Raw genomic sequence first — 24,363 nt, 5'->3', positions numbered from 1 at the left:
TGTTTTGAGGTGTTGGTTAATTTAAAATAGTATTGTTTGAGTAATCAATATTATTCTAAATTTAGATTCCTGACCAAAGTTATTTTTGTGAATCTTAGGATGTCTTTCAACCCACTGGCCATCATACTAAAAGAAAACAGACTTACTGGTCCTATCTATATAGATTGAAAAAGGAACCTGGACATTGTTCTAACTACTGAGATCTATAAGTTTGTACTGACTGAGGCTTGCTTTGAAGCACCTAATGGTGAATCTACCCAAGAGGAGATTGAGTATCATAAGAAATGGGTAAAAGCAGATGAAATGGCACGGTGTTACATTTTGGCTTCAATGTCAAATGTATTGCAACATTAGCTTCAAGATTTACCAACAGCTTATGATATTATGAACAATCTCAAGGAACTCTTTGGTCACCAAGATCGGGCCTCTAGGCAAGAAGCTATGAGGAAATTAATGACAGCCACCATGCAAGAGGGTACTAACCACCAAGAGAGCTAGAAGCTAGAGGAAGAAGAAGATGGAGCTTGAAGGTCCACATGGATGGGACATGCGGATTCCTCCGCCATACGACAAGGAAGACTTCGCCTTTTGGAGGAAGAGACTGGATACATGGTTCCAAATGGATTGGAACTAATGGGTTGTCTTGAGTGACCCATTTGAAGCTCCTATGACCAAGAAGGGTAAACGCCTCCGATCTCGCCATTGGACCGAAGAGCAATGAGAGCAATCGGAGGCAGACAAGGAGGTAACGAGAATTTTGCATAATTTACTACCTTCTAATATTTTGTTGAGTGTAGGTGAAACCACAAATGCAAGTGATCTTTGGAAAAAGATCATTACCTATCATGAAGACCCTTCACAAGTCCAAGGAGTGGAAGAGCCCAAGGAGAATGGCTCATTGGTCCAAGAAGAGAAGGACCAATCCGATGTTGACACGAGGTCAACATCCGAAGAAGAGGAGGAAGAAAAGATGCAATCCGATGTTGACGAGAGGTCAACATTCGAGGAGGAAAAGGAAGAGGAGGAAGAGAAAGAGAAGGAAGAGGTGGAAGAGGAGAGATCTTCCACATTCTCAAGAGATGAAGAAGTGGAAGAGTCCACATCCTCAAGAGGAGAAGAAGAAGAAGATGATGCAACCTCCACGATTCAAGCTACATCAAATGGAGAATCAAGCATCATCCCTACAAGCAAAGGTATAGGAACTTCAATTGTAAATAACAAAAATTATATCATTTGCTTTGAGTGTAGGGAGCACGGGCACTACAAGAGCAAGTGTCCCAAGTTGGCCAAAAAGAAGAGTCAAATAGTACCCAAGGGCAAGGAGAAGTCCAAGGAGACAATCCCCACAACAAAGAAGAGCAAGGAACACATTGTGTGTTTCTTGTGTAATCAAAATGGACATTATCGAAGTCAATGTCCAAAGGGGAAGAAGTCGGTCAAGGTCAAAGAAGGAAGCACAAGTCTAGGGGGAGCTTCCAAGGTAAAAACCAAGGTATCATTTAATGAACCTATTCCTTTGACACATGATAAAAAGCATGCTAGAAATAACTTTTATCATTTTGATGCTAATTATCATGAGAATAGGAGGCATGATGGCTTTAAGGATAAATATATTCCTCCTCATGCTAGAACTACCATACCTAAGGTTAGGAAGGTAGATAACAATTTAGACAATAACTCTAAGGATTTTAGATACATGACTAAATATAGAAATGCTCATAGGGGTCAAGAAAAATCCAAACCCATGGATTTAATGACGGAAAACCAAGTCTTGAGGTCAAGATTTGATAACTTAGAGAGGACTCTAGCAAAAATGGAAAATATTATTAAGGGTCAAAATGAACAAACTCTAGGGAGAGCTAGACAAGTGTCATCCAATGGCTATGGAGGTTTGGGATACAAACCTAAAGTCAAGAAGGATGTGACTTCCTTTCATAGAGATTCATATAGCTATGGGACTAACCCTAGGTTTAGAGGTCAAGTCAAAGATACTATGGAAGGAATCCCTAAAAGTACTTTTGGCAAGACCAATGTGACTAAGACTTCTAAGAATTCTAACAAAGTCACAAAGAAGGTCACAAGGGAGGTCATCCTTAAAGTTGATCTAGTAAAGGTGACTAAAGCTCCAAAAAGGCCAAACAAAGTCACAAAGAAGGTTACAAGGGAAGTTATTCCTAGAAGTGACTTAGTAGAAGTGACCAAGGCCTCTAAGAAGCCTAGAAAGGTCCTTAGGAAGGTATCTAGGAAAGTTATCCCTAGTGAATACCTAGAGCATCCAAGGAGCACCAATAGGTATTGGGTTCCTAGGAGCATATTCTCTATACCCTAGATGGGTTTAGAGAGTGTCAACTCTAATCGGAATGGTAGTCAACCCAACCTTGATGAAGTTGGCACTTGGAGAGCATTTTCAAGGTTTTACTAACCTTTGAAAATGAAAAGGATTATGGGGTTACTCTTTGAAAGAATAATATATGTGCTAAAATTTGAAGAGTTGAATTTAATCTAAATTGACACACTTAAGAAAAGTATAAGAAAAATCAAGTTAGAATTTTGATACCTTATTAAGGAATTAAGAGAAAACTCATGCTTTAATCAAATGTGATTAAACCTTGAAGAGCAAAAAGGTTCCAAGTTTTGAGGATTTGAAATTAGGTTAACATTGGCACACTTAAAGGAAAATCATAAGAGATACTAAGTTGAGATTTTGGTGTTCTCTAAATGGGCTAAGGGACAATTCAAACCTTAGTAAAATTGTTTACTCTTTGGAAGAGTAAAATGTGTCAAACGTTGAGTATTTGAACTTAATTTAAACTAACACATTTAGAAAAGGATAAGAAATGTCAAGTTGGAGTTTTGACATTTTCTTAGAAGATTAAAGGCGAATCTAAGCCTTAATTTGATTTCATTTACTCCTCAAAAGAGTAAGTTGTGCCAAACTTTGAGGAATCACACTTAAGGTAAGTTGGCACACTTGGAGAAAGGATAAGAAATGTTTAGTTGAGATATTAGTATGTTCTTAAGGGATTAAGAGCAAGATTAAGTCTCAATCTAAATGTTTAATCCTTAAGAGGAGTAATTTGTGTCAAACAAAAATTTGAGGATTGAACTCTTAATCTCAATTAGCACAAATAGAAAAAGGTAAAAGAAATGTCAAGGTGGGTTTTGATATTTCTTCAAGAAATGGGCAATTTAGGATTTAATTTTAAGATTAGCTAATGTTTAAGGACACTTAGATAGGTAATCTAAGTATTTTATTTTATGCTAATTTGCCATGTTTTGTTTATCCATCATATGTCATGACATCATATTTATATTTAGCATTCATATTTTATTATGAAAAATACAAAAATACCATGTCATGCCATACATACATCATGTATCTATAGCTTGCTTTTTGTTTTGAAAATTGCTTATTTTGATGTATGCCATGTAACATCATGCATTATGTTAATTTCCTTGTAATTAAGGATAAAAGGCATTTATTATGGATGGTAAATATCCCAACATGTGGGACTATACCAAATGACATCCTAGGTGGATGATCATAATTTTCATAATGCCAAGATAGATATGCATGATCCCTTAGTTTAGGGCAAAACCAAACATACATCTCACAAAGAACCATAAGGTGACTTGTATGTGTTTTAGTACACATTAGATACAAGTGAGATGTTAGGATGGTGAACAAAACTCAAGATATTGATTTAGTGCATCTTGTTGAATTTTAGGTTCATCAAAACACATAGTTATGTGTCTTCCAATTATTGGGAAAGCTAATGTACAAGTCATGTGCATTGAGCCCAAAGAACATGGTTAGATATTGGTTTTAAAAATGATTTTAAAATACTTTTGAAAAACCTTGGTGAAAACTATCTTTTGATAGTGATCATCATTGAATAGTTAGATATAAACTTGAAGAAAACACTAAAGTTTTTACAAGTTTTCAAATTTGTATCAATCTTTGAATATAAGAAGTATTTGTTGGAGGATCGGTGGCCGGCTTGAAGGGGGGTTGGATAGCTAGGTCACCCCCAAATCGATTTCTTCTCTACAATACGTTAGTTTGCGCAAGCGGAAATATAGAAACTAAAATAAAGAAACACAAACAAGAATACAAATGCTAACACGCTCGATGTAACGTGGTTCGGAGATTGCTTGCTCCTACTCCACGACGTGTCCTTGAGGTGGACGAGCCCTTGATCCTTTGGTGGATCAGTCCCCGGCAATCTCCGGCTAAAGCTTCTCCTTCTCGGTGGAGCAAACCTCTCACAAGAGCACTCTTCCTCTTTACAAGATGGAGTTAGAATTAGGAGGAAGAGAGAATTGTCTTGGGAGCTTTGGGCAAGATTCAGAAGGTTTACAATGAGTATCAGTAACCTACTCAATGCCCCAAAGCTCCCCTTAAATAAGAGGAAAGAGTTGATCATCAATCAACTCAAACCCTGACACCAGTCGACTCAGTCGGCTGGTGCTAGCCGTTAGGCAACACTAACGGCTCTCTTTAGAGCCCGTTTTACATTAGCGGTCATGTACCACCGATCGGTGGTCTTAGGACCACCGATCGGTCCCTAATCGACAAGCACGTAATGCTTCTGCATTCGTGAAGGATCACCGATCGGTCCCATGACCACCGATCGTCCCAAGACATCACTCCTCTCATCCTTTCCGGAGTTGCCTTTGAAGTCCTCTTCCTCGGCCTTCGTCCCTCAGATGCACCCGAGCCCGCGGCTCTCCGTGCCATCCTTCACGCTGCCTTGAAGTCCACTTCCTTCGGCCCCACTCCATTGCTCCTCGTCCGTGCGGTCCCTCGGATGTCTTCCACACCATCCTTCACCGACTCAACGATCCGAGCCCTTGGATGAGCTTTCCACACTTGGCCGTACCAAGTTCTCATGTGTTCCACAAGGTCCTGCAAGACTCAAACACATATCAAATACATATGAAAGCCTAACTTAAACTCTTTGACACACACATCAAAACCTAGGTCGATTGCACCAACAGTATTTTCATAGAAAACTATTTTTCCTTGATAAAGTATACCCTATATAATGTCTACATGAATTTTCATAATTTTAAAAATTTTGTAGAATTTTTTGGAGTTTCTGAATTCCCCTGAAATTGAATTTCAGGAAATCAGACACCCAATCGATCAACCGATCGATTGGGATGGGTTCGATCGATCAGCCGATCGATTGGGAAGCCAATTCCCGTGAACAGAAGGGTAGTGAATCGATCAGCTGATCGATTGACCCAGGCTGGATCGATCAGTCGATCAATTCAGAGGGAATTTCTGTGAGCAGTAGCTTGCTGAATCGATCAATGGATCGATTAAAGTGAATTCAATCGATTGAGTCCCAACTTCAATCGATTGGGAAGTCTGATTTTGGTTGGAAAAGCTTGATTTCAACACTTCAAATCACTTCGAGTCCCGTTAACCACTCCAAACCCTTGGAATACATTTGTATATATTTGGGGGGAATTTTTATGGTGAAAACAAGTATGGATTGGTTAAGAAAAACCAAAGTGAAGTTTAGGATAAGGTTTAGCTTCAATTTTGATTTTTGGAACCTTAAAACTTCAAGTTTTGGTTTTCAAGGGTCATTAACCATTCCTAACCCTTTGGAATATATTTGTATACACTTAGGGGGAGTTTTCATGCTGAACACAAGCATGGTTTGGTTAATGTAGACTTAGGTGAAGATTAGGTTGAGGTTTAGTTTCATTATTAAATTTTGAACCTCAAAACTTTGAGTTTTGGTTTTCCTAATTATTTAAGAACCCCAAGTCATTGTTGGTGCAATGATAGAAGTTTGACCATGTTTTTAGAGGGAGTTACTCTTTGAAAACATAAAAATCTTTTCAAAGACCTTGGAAGGGGTTTAAACCTTCGTGATGAATTAATACTCTGGGTCAAGTATTGGGAAGCAATGGAAGATTGGTTATCTTCATTGCTAGGATGATAAATGCTCTCGGATGAGCATTATGGAGTAGATTACTGCTCAAGGGGGAGCATTGGGTTAATGAAGGAGATCAGACCTTCATTGGTAGAGTCAAAAATGCTCTTGGATGAGCATTAAGAAGAAGATTACTACTCAAGGGGGAGCATTGAATACAATGAATGGGAGTTTCATTGGGAAGTTGATGCATGCTCTAGGATGAGCATTGTGAAGTGACGTAGAGCTCAAGGGGGAGATTTGGTGGCAATGAAGACTATGAGATCTTCATTGTGGGGTTATTAATAACATATAAGGTTATAAACAACGTAGAGTTAACTCTTATGAAGAAGAGTTTGTCTTATGGTTTTGATGTATGACAAAAGGGGAGAAATGGAAGTTAAGTTAGGCCTTCATCCCAAGCAGGGGGAGTTTGCCCTCTAGGAAAGGAAGAGAATGAAGGAAACCTTCATTCATGCTTTGTCATGGAGGTAAGGCTATGGGATTTAGCCTTGTTATAAAGAAGGAGTTAATGCTATGGGATTTAACCTTGCGATAAGGAAGAGATTAAGGCTATGGGATTTAGCCTTGATATGAAGTTGGAGTTAAGGAAGTTGGAATTAAGGCTGTGAGATTTAGCTTTGGTGTGAAGAAAAGATTAAGGCTATGGGATTAAGCCTTAGTATAAAGAAGATGTTAAGGCTATGGGATTTAGCCTAACTTAGAGGGATTGTCAAACATCAAAAAGGGGGAGATTGTTGGGACAATTTCCTTTGGTCAAGTTTGACTAAGCTTGAGTTAAGTCAAGCTTGAGTTGAGATTTGAGTTTTAATGTTTGACAATATATGGAGATTGCTAGGGCAATCATCCAGTTGTGGAGATGGTCAAAGGGTTGACCAGGTTGATGAGAATACAAGTCAAGTAGGTCAGGGATGACAGGAGACTTGACTGGGTAAGTCCTAACTGGAAGTTAGGCATCTGGAAGTCCTAACAATGGTAAGGCAGTGGTGAAGTCCTAACTGAGTTTAGGCAATGATGGAAGTCCTAACTGGAGGTTAGGCAAAGGAGAAAGTCCTGGTGAGGAGCTAGGCAATGGAAAGTCCTAGTGAGGAGCTAGGCAAGGGAAAGTCCTGGTGAGGAGCCAGGCAACGGGAAAGTCCTGGTGAGGAGCCAGGCAATTGGAAAGTCCAAGTGTGATCTTGGCAAAGGAGAAAGTCCTGGTGAGGAGCCAGGCAATTGGAAAATCCAAGTGTGATCTTGGTAAAGGAGAAAGTCCTGGTGAGGAGACAGGCAATTGGAAAGTCCAAGTGTGATCTTCGCAAATGAGAAAGTCCTGGTGAGGAGCTAGGCAATTGGGAAGTCCAAGTGTGATCTTGGCACAGGTTGTAAGTCCAAGCATGTGGTCTTTGCAAGGTAAGTCCTAGTGTGACTTGGCAAGAAAAACTCGATAACTAGAATGAGGTCGAAGGAAACTCTTGAAGGCAAGGCGTGAAGGATAGGGAGATATCCGAGGGACGCAAGGCTGATGGAGGAGGCTAGTGTTAGAGTGTATACTAAAAGCCTAGCTTTTGTAAACATTTATTTTTGAAATAAAAGAATCACATTGGTCAATATCTACATTTATTTGTTAAATGTAATTGTTTAATTAATTTATATAGTAGACAACATGGTGTGTGGTGTCACACACAGAAGATCATGTTGTCGGTTCTTTATAAATTATAAACAGTTACTCACGACTAAGATGGAAAGGACAAACCATCGGAATAGCCGTAGTGTAATTATGTATTAGTTTATCTTGATTAATAAATTATACTGGTACACTCTAAGTGTATTGAGTAGGACCATTTTAAGTAAATTCTTTTTGTACTGACTTAATAAAAGAACTAGACCTTAGTTATTATGGAAGTGTGTACTCTTAATCCTAATATAATAACAAGCACATATATTTAATATTTATTTATTTGACTTATCAAAGGGTGAGATTTAGTTCGATAAATTGATGTGCGTAGATTATATACACTTTTATGCATGCTTTGACGCACATCTACTTGTATTTCATTAGCATAATCTATGTTTATTGCACCCTATTTCATTGTAATATCATGCTTCCATTATATTTTGTTCGGAGATCTACCCTTTGCTTGTTTTGATTGATAGGACGTGATTTGGAGTAAAAACGGAGCTTAAATGAATTCTAGAGCTTCCAGAGTGTCACGGGAATGCAAAAACTAAGTTCTTCCAAGTTCTGGCTATGTGGAGACCACATGGGCATGTCAAGGCCGTGTAGGGGTCATGTTGGGGCCGTGTGAACCTCACACGGCCGTGTGAAGGTCATGTGAGATTTACTACACAACAGACCAAAAGTAAAATAGCCATAACTTTGTGCTCTATTGGAGTTTTGGGTTGTTCTTTATACCGATCTGTAGATAACTTCAAGATCTACAACATTGATGAAGACTTTAACCAGAAAAACCCCCATCTTGATGGTGTAAAAGACGCTGAAATGAAGCATTGCAATTTAGAGCTATGACAAGGGTCATGCAAGGGGGTGTGCAAGGGCCATGCAAGGGGGTGTGACCTGCACACGGCCGTGTGAGGCACATGGCCCAAGGCCGTGTGAGCCACACGGCCGTGTAAGGTTTCCAGAGGAGAAGAATGGCATGGCCGTGTAAATCCACATGGTCGTGTAACTTTGACAGAGAAGGAGAAGAATATGGCCATGTCCTAGACACGGCCGTGTAAGGGTACCAGAACTGGAAGCAGTACAGGCCGTGTAGATCTACACGGCCATGCAAGGGGGTAGTGGCAGAGCAGGACACGACCGTGCTAACCTCACACGGCCGTGTGAGGTTGGCAGAGAAGGAAGTGGTGCAAGTCGTGTGAGCCTCACACGGCCGTGCCACGGGGTCGTGTGGAGCCTGTGCCAAGCCTATAAAAGGGGTTTTCTTCCCCTTTTCTCACATATTTTGGTTGGTCTTTGGCTTGGGACTTCTTCCCCATTGCTTGGGGAATGGTTCTCCCCCTTGGGGGAACCCTAGATCTTCCATCCTTCGCCGATCCGTCCACCTCTGGAGCAAGGATTGCATCCAAGAAGACCGATGCTACATGGATAAGCTTTCTCTTCTCTTCTCCTTATGTTTTGAGTTATAGATTGCTTTATTTCTTGTCTCTTGATTGTAATTATCTTGCAATGGAGTAGATCTCTAGATCTAGGATGTAGGAAGTATTTGTGATGTGATGATGATGTAAAACTCTTGTGGATTTGCCAATTTCCTATTTCTATGATATTGTCTCGTTTGTATCTATTTGATCTTGTGTGGAATGTTGTGATTTGGCTAAATGACCATGCTTGATTGAATGTTTGAATGTCTATAGATCTCGTAGAGATTATTTCTCACTCGATTTTCTGAGGGATCCACGTGACAGGTGCAAGCCCGTGTAATAACGTTTGAGGGATAACCTTGAAAAGGGGAAATGGATTATTCAAGAGGGTAGGATAGATTGTTTGTTTAATCTTTGTATCTTAATGGGTTGAGAAGTTATGAATTCCTATGTTGATATCCGAGGGAAGCATAGTAATAGGTGCAATCCTGTGTAAGGACAACGTAGTTTCATATTCAATTGATCACATTTAGGTGCATATTTCAGTCCTAAGTTGGTTGTCTATTGCAAGAGAGAACCGACAACCTTCTATAAATGTTAGACAATTGAGGAATAAGATTTGGTAGATCATTTATATTGAATAACATCACAAAGAAACCAAAATCCTAGTATCTATTCCCCTTTCATTCATTTACGCTCTTTTCTTTCTCTCATTTCTCTTTTCATTCTCTTTAGAGTTTGTTAACAACTTTAGATTGTCTAGATAATTCGCCGTGTGAAGTTAACTAGTGCTTAATCAATAGTCCCTGTGGATACGATAATCTTTTATATTACTTGCGACATTTCCGTACACTTGCGGAACGTAACAAGTTTTTGGCGCCGTTGCCGGGGACTATTTTCGATTAACATTAGTTGATTAGCATATGAGTTACTCTAGACATTTTTCTTTTTCTTTCTGCATTCTCTTACTTGTTTTCATTATGCATTTTTTTCTTCAATTTTAATTCTGCATTTTATTTTTTGTTACTTCTACATGTCTATCTTGTTTCGGCTATAATCATTTAGATGGACATGTTTAAATTGATAACTAGATTGAAAGCTCTATTTCAAAAGTTTGACCAAATGTTTGTTGTGAACTCTAGTACTCTTTTCTGTGAATTTTGTTATGCAACTGGCCATATATATGATAATTGTCCAATATTACTTGAGCGTCCATATAGAATGCATGTTGAAAGAAGGGGTGTTTTCTCTAACTTTTATCCTAGGTCAGAGCAAAATTTTTGTAAAGCTTGTAATGAAATAGGCCATTCAATTGAGAGTTGTTACAAGTTATTCAATTTGAGAGCATCAATTGATGAACTTGATAGAAAATTAGATGAAATGGCTTCATCAAATTCACACACATATGATTTTGACTTGAATGCCCCCCAATTTTCATCATTTATGGTTAGAATATTGAAAGGTTCAGAGGAGATCCTAGCTATTCAAGCTGAAACACGTAAGGACATCAAGAAAATGCATGCTACACTTGATAGTATAGACTCAACAAATAATAGAATATCAGCAAATCTCGAGTCTATGATAAGAAAACGTTGTGATGAGCTTGAGGATCATGAATCTAAGATTTTGATAAAGGAGTGCACCACTTTAATTCCATTACCTCCTAATATCAAAGATCTAGAAGAGCCTTCCCTTCCTACATCTAAACTAATTTATAGTCATATTGTGGAGGGATGTGTAGGGATGACCCAAGAATCACTCCCCTTAGTCACACAACCTTTAGTCACTTTGGATGATGTAGGACATGAACTAGTTGATGTTGAGAGTGTAGGGACTTGTGCAATAGAAGCTAAGTCTCAAGAATCACCTCTTTTAGAAAAACCACCACTTGAGCCACAACCTTCCTTTTCTAAATGTCAAACCATGCTCAATGATTTTCTTACATTAGTGATTGGTAAAAGGCATATTTCAATTCATTTTTCTATTGTTACTAATCAATTCTTTTTTGAGCATGATGGTGGCAGGACATATGTTGCACAGGGTTCACAAGGTAAAGATAGTGTTGAAACTTTGAAGGAGAGCTTATTTGTTGAAAAACTGAGAACCCTTGGTAAGAAGGTTCTAAAATATCTTACCCCTCCAAGAGCGAGATTTAGATGAATATAATGAAGAGGTCGAGCTAATGACCTTAAACAAGCGCTTCTTGGGAGGCAACCCAAGTTCATTTTCCTTGTTTTCATTCATGTCTTTAGTTCTTTCTAGTTTCATTTATTTATAATAAACTTGTATCCTCTACTTAATTTTTCTTGTCTATTTTATTTTTTGTAGATTTCAAAGTTGTGGAGGAATGTGAGCATTGGATAGAGAAGTATCTTTAAAAACATGAATGTCAAGCATTTGGAGCTCATCACTTGGTAACTTCTCTAAACTTCATAAATCTCCTCCATATATCATTTTTAGTTTCATTGGGACAATGAAAAGTTTAAGTCTGGGGGGATGCATTAGATGCATTTAGTTTTGTTTAGTTTTTGTATAATAAATTTTTTGTTTTTGCTAGTTGCATCATTTATCATATCATGATTGTTTGTCCTTAATGTAAAATACTAGCACGTTTATTTTAGATTTTATGTGGTTTATGGGTTACTTATGGTGCTAGTATGTTTAGTAATCTATCTTTTTCTATCAATGATAGCATGAAGTGAGCAATGTTTTTACTATAAGAGTTTAAGTATTGGCCTTGTTTTAGGATCTCTATACACTATGCCTATTTTTAATGGTTGATAACTCTAAAATAGTCATGATTCATAGAATTGGACTAGTACTTGTGCTTCTATGGTGACCTCTCAACTATATTTTGGTTACTGGATAAACTCAGATCATGTAAGCTCATTTGGAAAAATCAATCCCAAAAAAAAAAATGAAAGTTTGTTCAAGTTTGATACTTTGCAAACATTCAAAGAAAAAAAAAATAAGGGATAAAAAATAGTTGTCGTGAGTGGAGCTAGTAATTCACCCCTTTGAGACCGAGTTCGGTTACTGGGGAAATGAATGCTATGTTTCTCTTGATACTGAGTATTCCTTTGAGACCTTGTGTAGACGATACATAGTATGCATTTTTGTGGGAAACGAACCTTGCGTGTGGCAGGTAAGTGCCTATCGCCGGAAGCATAAGGAACACAATTTTATGACGACTTGACTAGACTTAGGGATTGAAACTTGATAAATTTAGGCCACTTTCGCACTGAGCACGGAGGACTACTATTTAGGTCATACTCAAACTACTTTTGTATCTTGCTCACCAATGAAATCATTTTATAGGATTAGTTTGACTTGCTAGATATTATGATGCACTATCTAACCACATGAATCTAGATTGCGAGTTTTGCTTGAGGACAAGCAAAGATTTAAGTCTGGGGTTGTGATGTGCGTAGATTATATACACTTTTATGCATGCTTTGACGCACATCTACTTGTATTTCATTAGAATAATCTATGTTTATTGCACCCTATTTCATTGTAATGTCATACTTCCATTATATTTTGTTCGGAGATCTACTCTTTGCTTGTTTTGCTTGATAGGACATGATTTGGTGCAAAAACGGAGTTTAAATGAAGTCTAGAGCTTCCAGAGTGTCACGGGCATGCAAAAACTAAGTTCTTCCAAGTTCTGGCCGTGTGGAGACCACATGGGCATGTGATAACCATGATTTTACTGCATTATTTTGATTCATATATGCATGGTTTGATGTTGATTTCACAGGTTAAAATTATGGTTACATCACATTTTGTGCATTGTGTGTATTTTTGGACTTAATTGCAAATTACTTTATTTTTATATTATTTGATGCTAATATTTGATTCTTATTTTGTAGGCATCAATGGATCTTGGATTTAGATCTATTTGGACCGAAATTGGGCTCAAATCGGAGTTCAAACGAGAAGATCTAGCCATTGAGCATTATGGGCCGTTCATCAAGAATAGGACAGATCTGGACCATCCGTTGAAGATCTGGCCGATCCAACTTAATGGGGAGCAGATCTGAGCCATTGATGAAGATCCATAAGTTTTGATGCAGATCTGAGTTCATCTAGCTAATGATCCAGCCCGACTTAATCTGGACCGTTCAATGAAGACTGGGCCGATCTGGGCCATCCAGTGATGATCTGATCGATCCGACCTACGGGAAGGTAGATCCAGACCCTAGATCAACATCAGTACCTTCGGATCGGATTTTGGATGAACTTTCACCGTTGATTTGGCTCCAAATTGATCCCAGCCGTCCAATCAAATCCAGATCTGATTCAAAAGAGAAGCTACAGTGCTACAGTGCCTTCGTCGAATCCTCCACTCTGAGCTTCTTCATCCCGCGGCGTTTCTCCGGATTCCGACCCCTTTCTTTCTCCAATCAACCTCTCAAGCTTCAACCTCGGTGGAGAGCTTCTTGGCAGCATTATCCCGATCATTTAGAACCGTTGTTGGGTGTTCTCTCCGGCGGAAATCTGCTCCCGGTGTTCCTCTGTTTTCGCCAGATTTGGAGGTGGTCTTCCAATCGGCGACTCCGATTCCCATCAGTGGCGCTTGGAGGTGGTCCGCCGGCGTTATTGAGCTTCATCCGATGCCCATCCGCAGTCCGCAACATCATCCTAGATCCAGAGAGCTCCGGGTAGCAGTAATCTAGATTTCCGGCCATTCATGGGGTTCCGGGTTGTTCTAGCTCGTCGGGGGTGGTCCGTCGGCGTTGCTGAGCATACTTGGAGCTGATACACCACTGATATTCTTCGCTAAGATCCAAAGTTGGGTGGTCTCAACTTTGGCACTCTTGTGTGACGGCAAGAGTGTGGAACTTGAGTAAATTGATTGTGAGTTGGATTGGTTAGGGTTTAGTTTACTTTTATTATTGTTTTGTAGCTTAGAACTTGTTTCTTTTAATGGTTGTTATGTTTTTATGCAAGTAATTTAGTATTTCTTTACCTTGTTGTAGTTTAATTTGAGTTTAAGTTGTGCTTGATTAATTGTTTAAAGTTTAAGTTCTAAGTTAGGGTTTACATCTTGTTTTAGATCAGATTTTATTCCTGTCTCGTTATTTCATATTTAGTTTAAATGTGTTGATGGTTTAATTATAATGTAGGGTGACAATGCATTATGGTTGGAACATTGGCACATTGTTAGATTTCATTCTTGCTTTAGGTTAATCTCTTTATTTGTTGTGTTTTCCTTTGTAGATTTATATTCAAAGCTTTAAAACCCCCAACTCCATTTTTATATCGAAAACCCTAAAAATAGGAATAAAAAGATAATCTTAAATTACATTCTACCGTTGGTTCCTCGGATCGATCCTGGGCTCGTTACTACAACATTATTGTGAAATTAAGGGGTTCAGTGGAATATAAATTGTTAATTTGATAAGCCCAATCGTGACATGCAGTAAATAATATGATTATCAAATTTTGGCGTCGTTGCCGGGGAGAACGTTAATATGCAATGTTTAGTAATTTTAGGATTGTTGTTTTGATTGCTTTCATGATTATATATTCATGTGTTGATTTTATTTGTTCCTGAGTCTTCTGATTTTATTTACTAGTGTTTCAGTGTAAGAACAAGAAATTCATGTGACCATGGATCCATATTATCAGTATTTTGGAGATGGGATGGAGAATTATTTTTATCAGCCTCAGACTCAGTTTTATCAATCCTACCTACCTATGGAGCAACGGAATAGGTATGAGGATGCACAAGAACAAATTGAAGAATCAATGTGGAAATGCAATGAAGTTATGCAACAAATGAGAGAGCATCAAGAGCAACAATTTGCAAGGATACAGAATATATAGAGTCAGTTAGATCAGATAGCATCATCTATTAATCAGTTACAAGCACAAAGAGCCAGTGAAGAGGTGGATTGTGGAGATCTTGTCAGGCCTGACACTACTTCTATTTCTTCACAACAATTTTCTAGTTTTATTTGTGATGATGTAGTTGTTCAGATTTCTGATTCTACTAATGATGTTGCTCTAGATGTTGTGAATGATGCAGGTATTATTTTTGAAGATGATTTAAGTGTAGGGGAGTGCTTACCGGAAGCAATACCTCAAGGATCACCTAACTTTGATGATGAAGATGAAGATGTAAGTGTAGGGACTTGTGCTATGGAGCCAAGTACCCAAGAATCACTACATGAAGATGTACATACACCAGAACTGGAGTCTGAGCCATTAGTTGATGAGATAGAGGTAACAAGCACCACTCCAGGTACCTTTCAAGATGACAAGGTGAGAATTTTGTGTAATTTTTCAGAGAATTTTATTGAGGTACCAATTGTTGAATTTATTAGTTGTGATGCAATTCTTGATATATATTTTACTCACACTAATATTCTCCTATTTTCTTTTTACCCCACATGCGTGTGGGATGTATTTTCTTTGATTGATGTTGTAGGAGAACCTAAGCTTCCGGAGTGGGTGCTAAAACTGAACCGCCTTAGACCTCTGGAAATAATTTTGAAGGGAAAAAGGATTAATAAGAAGAATTTAAGCGGAACCATGATTACTCCACTTCCGAGGTGGCTACTTCATCTAAACCTTCTTCAACCACCGGGAATTAAAGGGGAGTTAGTTTCATTTTGCTTACTCTTGCATTTTAATTCATGCTTTGTTAATAAATTCGTTATACGTTTCTTTGGTTTAATACTTTGCATTTGCACTTTGTTTTTACATTTTGCATTTTATTTTGCATTTACTTCTATACTTTGCATTTAGTTTGGTATACATAGCATGTCATTTGAATAAATTCTTCATGGAATTTTTCTAGTAATATTTTTAAGATGGTAAAAGTTGTTTTAAATTTGATCATCAATTTTAGGTCACTTGGCATGATTGGATGCTTTTCTTACATGATATTGGTTAAAATGGTGGTGGATTCCAATTTGATTAATTAAGTTAGATTGCATGAAAATTACCTAGAGAGGACCACTTTAAGCCTATACACTATTATTTTCTCTTGTGTGGCATGCACTCATAGCAATTGAAACTCTAGAACTTGCTTAGTTTCTTTTCAAAGTCACAATAGTATTGGTGTGCATGGAAATTGAGGATTTTGTCAATTTTGTTCCCCTTCATACTTTCCAATTCCTTTCCTCACAATTTTCTTTATACATTCTCATCTAGCATTTTAATTCTTGATAATCCTTGCTTGTCACTCTTTAATTGAGTGTTGGTTGAATTCTTGATGAGTTAAATTGTGTAAGATGACAAAGTTTTAAGTGTGGGGGAGATGTATAGAGCTTTTGAATGCTTGGATTCATTTATTAATGGATAGGATTCAAATTCAAGCCAAAGATGAAGTTTTGGGAAGATGTAATGGAGTTAAATGCTTAAGGTTTTTCAACTTGGGATGCTACTGTTCTAGAAAGTAAATGATGAAAATATTGCTATTAATGAGTGCTCTTAAGATTGTATGCTAAATGAATTGATTTCTTGAGTTTTATCATGTCAAGAGCAAGTTACAATTGTTTTGAATTTGGAGGCTTGATACTATGTTGATACATTCAAGACTATGTGGCAAGAAGGGTTTGAAAAATGCTGAAATCTTGGTTTATATTTGGAGTGCTGGATATGAGTTTTGCTATAGCTGTTGGAGGATGTGGAGAAATGAAGATTTTGCATAACTCCATAGCATTTTGTGCCGGAAATCAAGAATAGCCTTAAAGCCAATGTGAAACTAAAATTTTGAATTGCAAATAGCTGCTCGAAACTCTTCTTATAGTAGCCTCTTATTACTAACAGTGTAGTGAAGCAATTCAGAATTCCTAAAGCTATTTCAGGAAGGAGAGTTATGAAGCTAACAGAACATCTGGAATCACAGAACTGAAATCAATTCATCAATTATTTGGTTCATTGCCTATGTGAAAGTGATTGTGGTTGAGATTTGAACTAGAATGGATAAAGATTGCAAGATAGTTGAACTACTCTTAAATATCTATTGGGAGTTAATGAATTGTTGCAATTGTGAAGAATTAGTAATTGTTTCAAATCTGAAACTTAAATCAGTTTCTTAAGCTCACTTGAACTTTACAGTTTTGAAATCAGAAAAGAGGATTGCTTAGTAAGGGATTCAAATGAGTTGTCTTTCGAAGGAAAGAATGGGATTTTGAAATGCTGGAATTGTATCCTGTTTAGTGCCAATTTGGTGTGCTGATTCTGATATTTCAGTTTTTAAATCAGTGAGTTGCATTGTGAAAGATTTGTACCTGCAAAACACAACAGAAACAGAGAAATGGAAAGGCAGAATTCTGATGTGTATGCTGTAGTTAGATGCAAAGCTGTGTTATGGGCATTAACAAGGAAAATTAAACCTGCAGAACTTGAGTTAGTCTTGCTGTTCAGTTTTTGAAACGTTGCTGAGATTTCCTTGACTCATTAATTTTGAAATTGAAGATCAGAAATCAGAATGTAGATTTCTGAGTGCAGTTTTATTTATGGAACTCAAGGCTGATTTTTGGAAGTGACCTTGAAACTCTAATTCTAAAACTTAAGTCTTAAGTTGCAGAAACTAGCCTTAGATTTTGTTATGCTGCCAATTTAAGTTTTGAATGTTTGTTGCTACAATTGTGTAAATTCTGCAGAGAATTACATTGAATCTGTTATGAGCTAGGTTAATCTGAATTTTGGAAGTTAACAAGGGAAACTAAGCCTAAAGGTTGATTCTGAAAAGAAAGGGAATGCAGGAGTGTTTGTTCTTCAACAGAACTGGTCAGTTAAGTGTCATAAATAGAGAAAGAGTAGACATAGATGAATTTTAAGTCTATTCAAGAAGCATATTGAAAAGTATTACAAGTTTTAGATGGTATTGCAGAAGTTGAAACAAATATAGAAGGCTGCTGGAATTGAGCTGCATACTGCTATAACATAGAATTCAGAAAAATTTTGTGTGCCAAGTTTTGATTACAAACCAATTTTCTAATACACTTGTTGCTCAACGTGTTCAATACTTGATCATGATTGGAGAATGCATGCCAAGTGGATTGCTTGTAACTGAATCTAGCAGAATTGTCAGAAACCTACAGAAGGAAGGAAGAAGAGTGACTAGTAGAGTTCCCTTGGGTGGCTGCTGGGAAATGAAGCAACATGGTGTTAGATTTGTGCCATTGAACGGAAATGTGATCAAGCCTTGCTTTAGATTCAATGCAAAGGAGGAAGAAAATAAAAAGGAAATTGAAGAAAAAAAAGTATTTAACTGCAAATAGAGATTGAACTCTGAATTCTATAGAATTTGCAGAAATCTGAATTCTGGAATTAATGTATCAATAACTACATGTTTGGTGTTTAAATCTGATGCTGATTCAGATTTGCATTGTTATGAGTTCCAAAATGTTTTAGTGCTAAAGGATAACTGTCTCTAAGCTTAGAAAGAAAATAATTTGGAAGCATAGAATCTGAATTTTGGAGATCAAAATTTGTTGCTGTACCAGATTTGGAGGGAGATGATAGTGGTGCAAGGTTCTGATCAGTAGAAGGTTTAAGTGAAGCACTTAATTTTTCAATGTCATTCAATGTTTATTCTCTTCGTTAATTGGTACTACAACATCTTTAAAATTGTTGAGATGCAAATTCTGAAAAAGTGTTGGATGTTAATTTTGAAACTTAGTTCAAGAACTGAAATCTTTTGTTGCAATTGGAATCTGCTGAAGAGACTAATTCTTCATAGCTAACATACTAGTTGTCTAAGAGTTACGGATCAGAGATCATGAGAGATTCAGGAATCCAAAATCCAAAAAGGTTTGCAGAATCTGATGTGGATCCATGTAATTCATAAGTGATACAAGCCCAACTATCTAATAGCTCAAGTTGTGAAGTTTATGTTGATGAATCTGAATTCTGAAAATTGATCGGCGGAGCTGAGTTCAATAGCATAAATGTTGAGTATCAAATGGGGCTTTAGAATGACAAGTTTCAATTGATAGCTATAAAAGATTTAGGAAGAATTGAAGGAAAGCTGTAATCAGTGACTTTCTGGAATTTTATTGCAGAATTTCGAACTGAGTATTGGCTACCAATTTCTGTGATCAAATATATTTCTGGACTTCTATGGCATGGTGTGGCTGCTGGGATAAGGAGGATAGTGGTTAACATAATGCTGCAATTGGGAGACATTAGTAACTGAAGAAAGCTACTAAAAAGGAAACAAGAAAACAGAAAGAAGTAAGGAAGAGATCAGTGAGTTAGATTATTTCCGGAAAAGTTAAATGAATTGCTAGTTGAATTCTGAATTGTCTTTGCTGCTGTGAAGAACATTGAACTATTGAAGTTGATTTCTGATATGCATTCTTCTGGCTATTGCTGTGACAAAATGTATTGTTGTGCTTGGTATAAAATTTAGAATTTCTGAATTTCATTTGAAACAAGTGCTCTTGATTCATATGTGGCAATTTGCAATGTTTGTCTTAAGAATATGAAAGCTTCAATCTGTGATAGGCTGACGGAGAAAATCTGCTGTAATCTGCCTATTTTCTGATCAGGAACAAGAAATCAAAAATCAGTGGAGTTATGGCAAATGTCATCTAAAAGCAGAGAAGTTTAGAATTTGGTGTTTCAATTGTGTGCAAAATCTCAATTCATTGTTTTCTACTGCATTGTTGATGGCATGTGTTTCATTGACCGAGACGGACAATATTTTAAGTGTGGGGGAGGGAGTTATTCTTTTCGAATGCTGGAATTTAAGTGAAATGTGGAAAAACAGTGAAGAAAAAAAAATTTTGGCACATTCAAGAGAGTATCAAGTGGAAGATAGAGTATCAAAATTCTATGTTTGCCATCAAATTGAAGAGGAGGTTAGCTTGATACTTTGAAGTGGTAATGAAAAATGGTATTCATCTCGTTTTACATTAAAATGGTCAACTCATCAAGTATATTCTTCTCATACTCTCATTCTCTCATTTTCTTCATTTAAGTCTTTTCCTTTGCCACTTCATTCACTTAAATTGTTCTTATTGCTCCATTTTAAATTTTTGATGATAAAATCCTTTTGATTCATGTATGTTATGTTTATGGTGGTGGAGAAGTAGAATATAAGCAAGCTTATGGTAGTGAATTGTTGTGAGTTGCATTGAGTGAGCTCCACTTATACACATGCTTGAGTGTGAGAGATAGATTAGGTAAATCCCTTGTGAGATGCAACTTGCTAAAATTTTTCAATTGGATTGAAACTACCATACCTACTGATTATTGTTTGGATTGTATTCATGATTGTTTGTGATCTTTAGATGATCTTAGTTAAATTCTTTTTACTATCTTTTAGGTATTGCTAGGGAATTTTCATGGAGATGATTTTTAGTTTTCTTTACTTTCACGCGACGTTCAAGACTAAGTGTGGGGGATTTGATAACCATGATTTTACTGCATTATTTTGATTCATATATGCATGGTTTGATGTTGATTTCATAGGTTAAAATTATGGTTACATCACATTTTGTGCATTGTGTGTATTTTTGGACTTAATTGCAAATTACTTTATTTTTATATTATTTGATGCTAATATTTGATTCTTATTTTCTATGCATCAATGGATCTTGGATTTAGATCTATTTGGACCGAAATTGGGCTCAAATCGGAGTTCAAACGAGAAGATCTAGCCATTGAGCATTATGGACCGTTCATCAAGAATAGGACAGATCTGGACCATCCGTTGAAGATCTGGCCGATCCAACTTAATGGGGAGCAGATCTGAGCCATTGATGAAGATCCAGAAGTTTTGATGCAGATCTGAGTTCATCTAGCTATTGATCCAGCCCGACTTAATCTGGACCGTTCAATGAAGACTGGGCCGATCTGAGCCATCCAGTGATGATCTGATCGATCCGACCTACGGGAGGGTAGATCCAGACCCTAGATCAACATCAGTACCTTCGGATCGGATTTTGGATGACTTTTCACCGTTGATTTGGCTCCAAATTGATCCCAGCCGTCCAATCAAATCCAGATCTGATTCAAAAGAGAAGCTACAGTGCCTTCGTCGAATCCTCCAGGCTGAGCTTCTTCGTCCCGCGGCGTTTCTCCGGATTCCGACCCCTTTCCTTCTCCAATCAACCTCTCAAGCTTCAACCTCGGTGGAGAGCTTCTTGGCAGCATTATCCCGATCATTTAGAACCGTTGTTGGGTGTTCTCTCCGGCGGGAATCTGCTCCCGGTGTTCCTGTGTTTTCGCCATATTTGGAGGTGGTCTTCCAATCGGCGACTCCGATTCCCATCAGTGGCGCTTGGAGGTGGTCCGCCAGCGTTATTGAGCTTCATCCGATGCCCATCCGCAGTCCGCAACATCATCCTAGATCCAGAGAGCTTCGGGTAGCAGTAATCTAGATTTCTGGCCATTCATGTGGTTCCGGGTTGTTCTAGCTCGTCGGGGGTGGTCCGTCGGCGTTGCTGAGCATACTTGGAGCTGATACACCACTGATATTCTTCGCTGAGGTCCAAAGTTGGGTGGTCTCAACTTTGGCACTCTTGTGTGACGGCAAGAGTGTGGAACTTGAGTAAATTGATTGTGAGTTGGATTGGTTAGGGTTTAGTTTACTTTTATTATTGTTTTGTAGCTTAGAACTTGTTTCTTTTAATGGTTGTTATGTTTTTATGCAAGTAATTTAGTATTTCTTTACCTTGTTGTAGTTTAATTTGAGTTTAAGTTGTGCTTGATTAATTGTTTAGAGTTTAAGTTCTAAGTTAGGGTTTACATCTTGTTTTAGATCAGATTTTATTCCTGTCTCGTTATTTCATATTTAGTTTAAATGTGTTGATGGTTTAATTATAATGTAGGGTGACAATGCATTATGGTTGGAACATTGGCACATTGTTAGATTTCATTCTTGCTTTAGGTTAATCTCTTTATTTGTTGTGTTTTCCTTTGTAGATTTATATTCAAAGCTTTAAAACCCCCAACTCCATTTTTATATCGAAAACCCCAAAAATAGGAATAAAAAGACAATCCTAAATTACATTCTACCGTTGGTTCCTCGGATCGATCCTGGGCTCGTTACTACAATATTATTGTGAAATTAAGGGGTTCAGTGGAATATAAATTGTTAATTTGATAAGCCCAATCGTGACATGCAGTAAATAATATGATTATCAGCATGTCAAGGCCGTGTAGGGGTCATGTTGGGGCCGTGTGAACCTCACACGGCCGTGTGAAGGCCGTGTGAAGCTCACACGGCCGTGTGAACCTCACACGGCCGTGTGAACCTCACATGGCCGTGTGAAGGCCGTGTGAGATTTCCTGCACAGCAGATCAAAAGTAAAATGACCATAACTTTGTGCTCTGTTGGAATTTTGGGCTGTTCTTTACACTGATTTGTAGATAACTTCAAGATCTACAACTTTGATGAAGACTACAACTAGAGAAAACCCCATCTTGATGGTGTAAAAGACACTAAAATGAAGCATTGCAATTTAGAGCTATGACAAGGGTCATGCAAGGGGGTGTGCAAGGGCTATGCAAGGGGGTGTGACCTGCACACGGCCATGTGAGGCACATGGCCCATGGCCGTGTGAGCCACACGACCGTTTAAGGTTTCCAGAGGAGAAGAATGGCATGGCCGTGTAAATCCACACGGCCGTGTAACTTTGACAGAGAAGGAGAAGAATATGGTCATGTCCCACACACAGACGTGTAAGGGTACCAGAACTGGAAATAGTGCAGGCCGTGTAGATCTACACGGCCATGCAAGGGGGCAATGGCAGAGCAGGCCACGGCCGTGACAACCTCACACGGCCGTGTGAGGTTGGCAGAGAAGGAAGTGGTGCAGGCCGTGTGAGCCTTACACGGCCGTGCCACGGGGTCGTGTGGCGCCCGTGCAAAGCCTATAAAAGGGGTTTTCTTCCCCTTTTCTCACATCTTTTGGTTGGTCATTGGCTTGGGACTTCTTTCCCATTGCTTGGGGAAGGGTTCTCCCCCTTGGGGGAACCCTAGATCTTCCATCCTTCGCCGATCCGTCCACCTCCGGAGCAAGGATTGCATCCAAGAAGACCGATGCTACATGGATAAGCTTTCTCTTCTCTTCTCCTTATGTTTTGAGTTGTAGATTGCTTTATTTCTTGTCTCTTGATTGTAATTATCTTGCAATGGAGTAGATCTCTAGATCTAGGATGTAGGAAGTATTTGTGATGTGATGATGATGTAAAACTCTTGTGGATTTGTCAATTTCCTATTTCTATGATATTGTCTCATTTGTATCTATTTGATCTTGTGTGGAATGTTGTGATTTGGCTTAATGACCATGCTTGATTGAATGTTTGAATGTCTATAGATCTCGTAGAGATTATTTCTCACTCGATTTTCTGAAGGATCCACGTGACAGGTGCAAGCCCATGTAAGGACGTTTGAGGGATAACCTTGAAAAGGGGAAATGGATTATTCAAGAGGGTAGGATAGATTGTTTGTTTAATCTTTGTATCTTAATGGGTTGAGAAGTTATGAATTCCTATGTTGATATCCGAGGGAAGCATAGTAATAGGTGCAATCCTGTGTAAAGACAACGTAGATTCATATCCAATTGATCACATTTAGGTGCATATTTCAGTCCTAAGTCGATTGTCTACTGCAAGAGAGTACCGACAACCTTCTACAAATGTTAGACAATTGAGGAATAAGATTTGGTAGATCATTTACATTGAATAACATCACAAAGAAACCTAAATCCTAGTATCTTTTCCCCTTTCATTCATTTACGCTATTTTCTTTCTCTCATTTCTCTTTTCATTCTCTTTAGAGTTTGTTAACAACTTTAGATTGTCTAGATAATTCGCCGTGCGAAGTTAACTAGTGCTTAATCAATAGTCCATGTGGATACGATAATCTTTTATATTACTTGCGATATTTCCGTACACTTGCGGAACGTAACTTAAATCAAAAAGCCCGATAAGTTGGGAAATAATATTACTTATAGTGTGTGTTGTTGATTATAGAAGGAAACTGTGTCCTAGTTATCTAGGTTGAGAATGTCCCCAAGAGGAGCTCATAAGGATTGTCATGTTAAACCCTGCAGGTGGACTTAGTCCAACATGACGATGAAGTTGAGTGGTACTACTCTCGGAGATAGATATTAATTAAGTGAGTTGTCAGTAACTTACTTAATTAGTGGGCATTCGTAATCTTAAACACAGGGAGATTAACACCCTCATGATACGAAGGAGCCCATAATGTAATTTGGGATTGGTGCAGTAGTGCGATAATAACTCTATAGTGGAATGAGTTATTATCGATGAACTTGAGTTGTGTGTTCGGGGCGAACACGGGATACTCAAGCTAATCGGAAGGCCAAAACCAATTTCTCCTCTGGGTCCTT

The sequence above is a fragment of the Zingiber officinale genome, chromosome 5B, assembly GCF_018446385.1.
Source record: "Zingiber officinale cultivar Zhangliang chromosome 5B, Zo_v1.1, whole genome shotgun sequence".
NCBI lineage: Eukaryota > Viridiplantae > Streptophyta > Magnoliopsida > Zingiberales > Zingiberaceae > Zingiber > Zingiber officinale.
Note: the sequence above shows the minus strand (reverse complement) of the source record.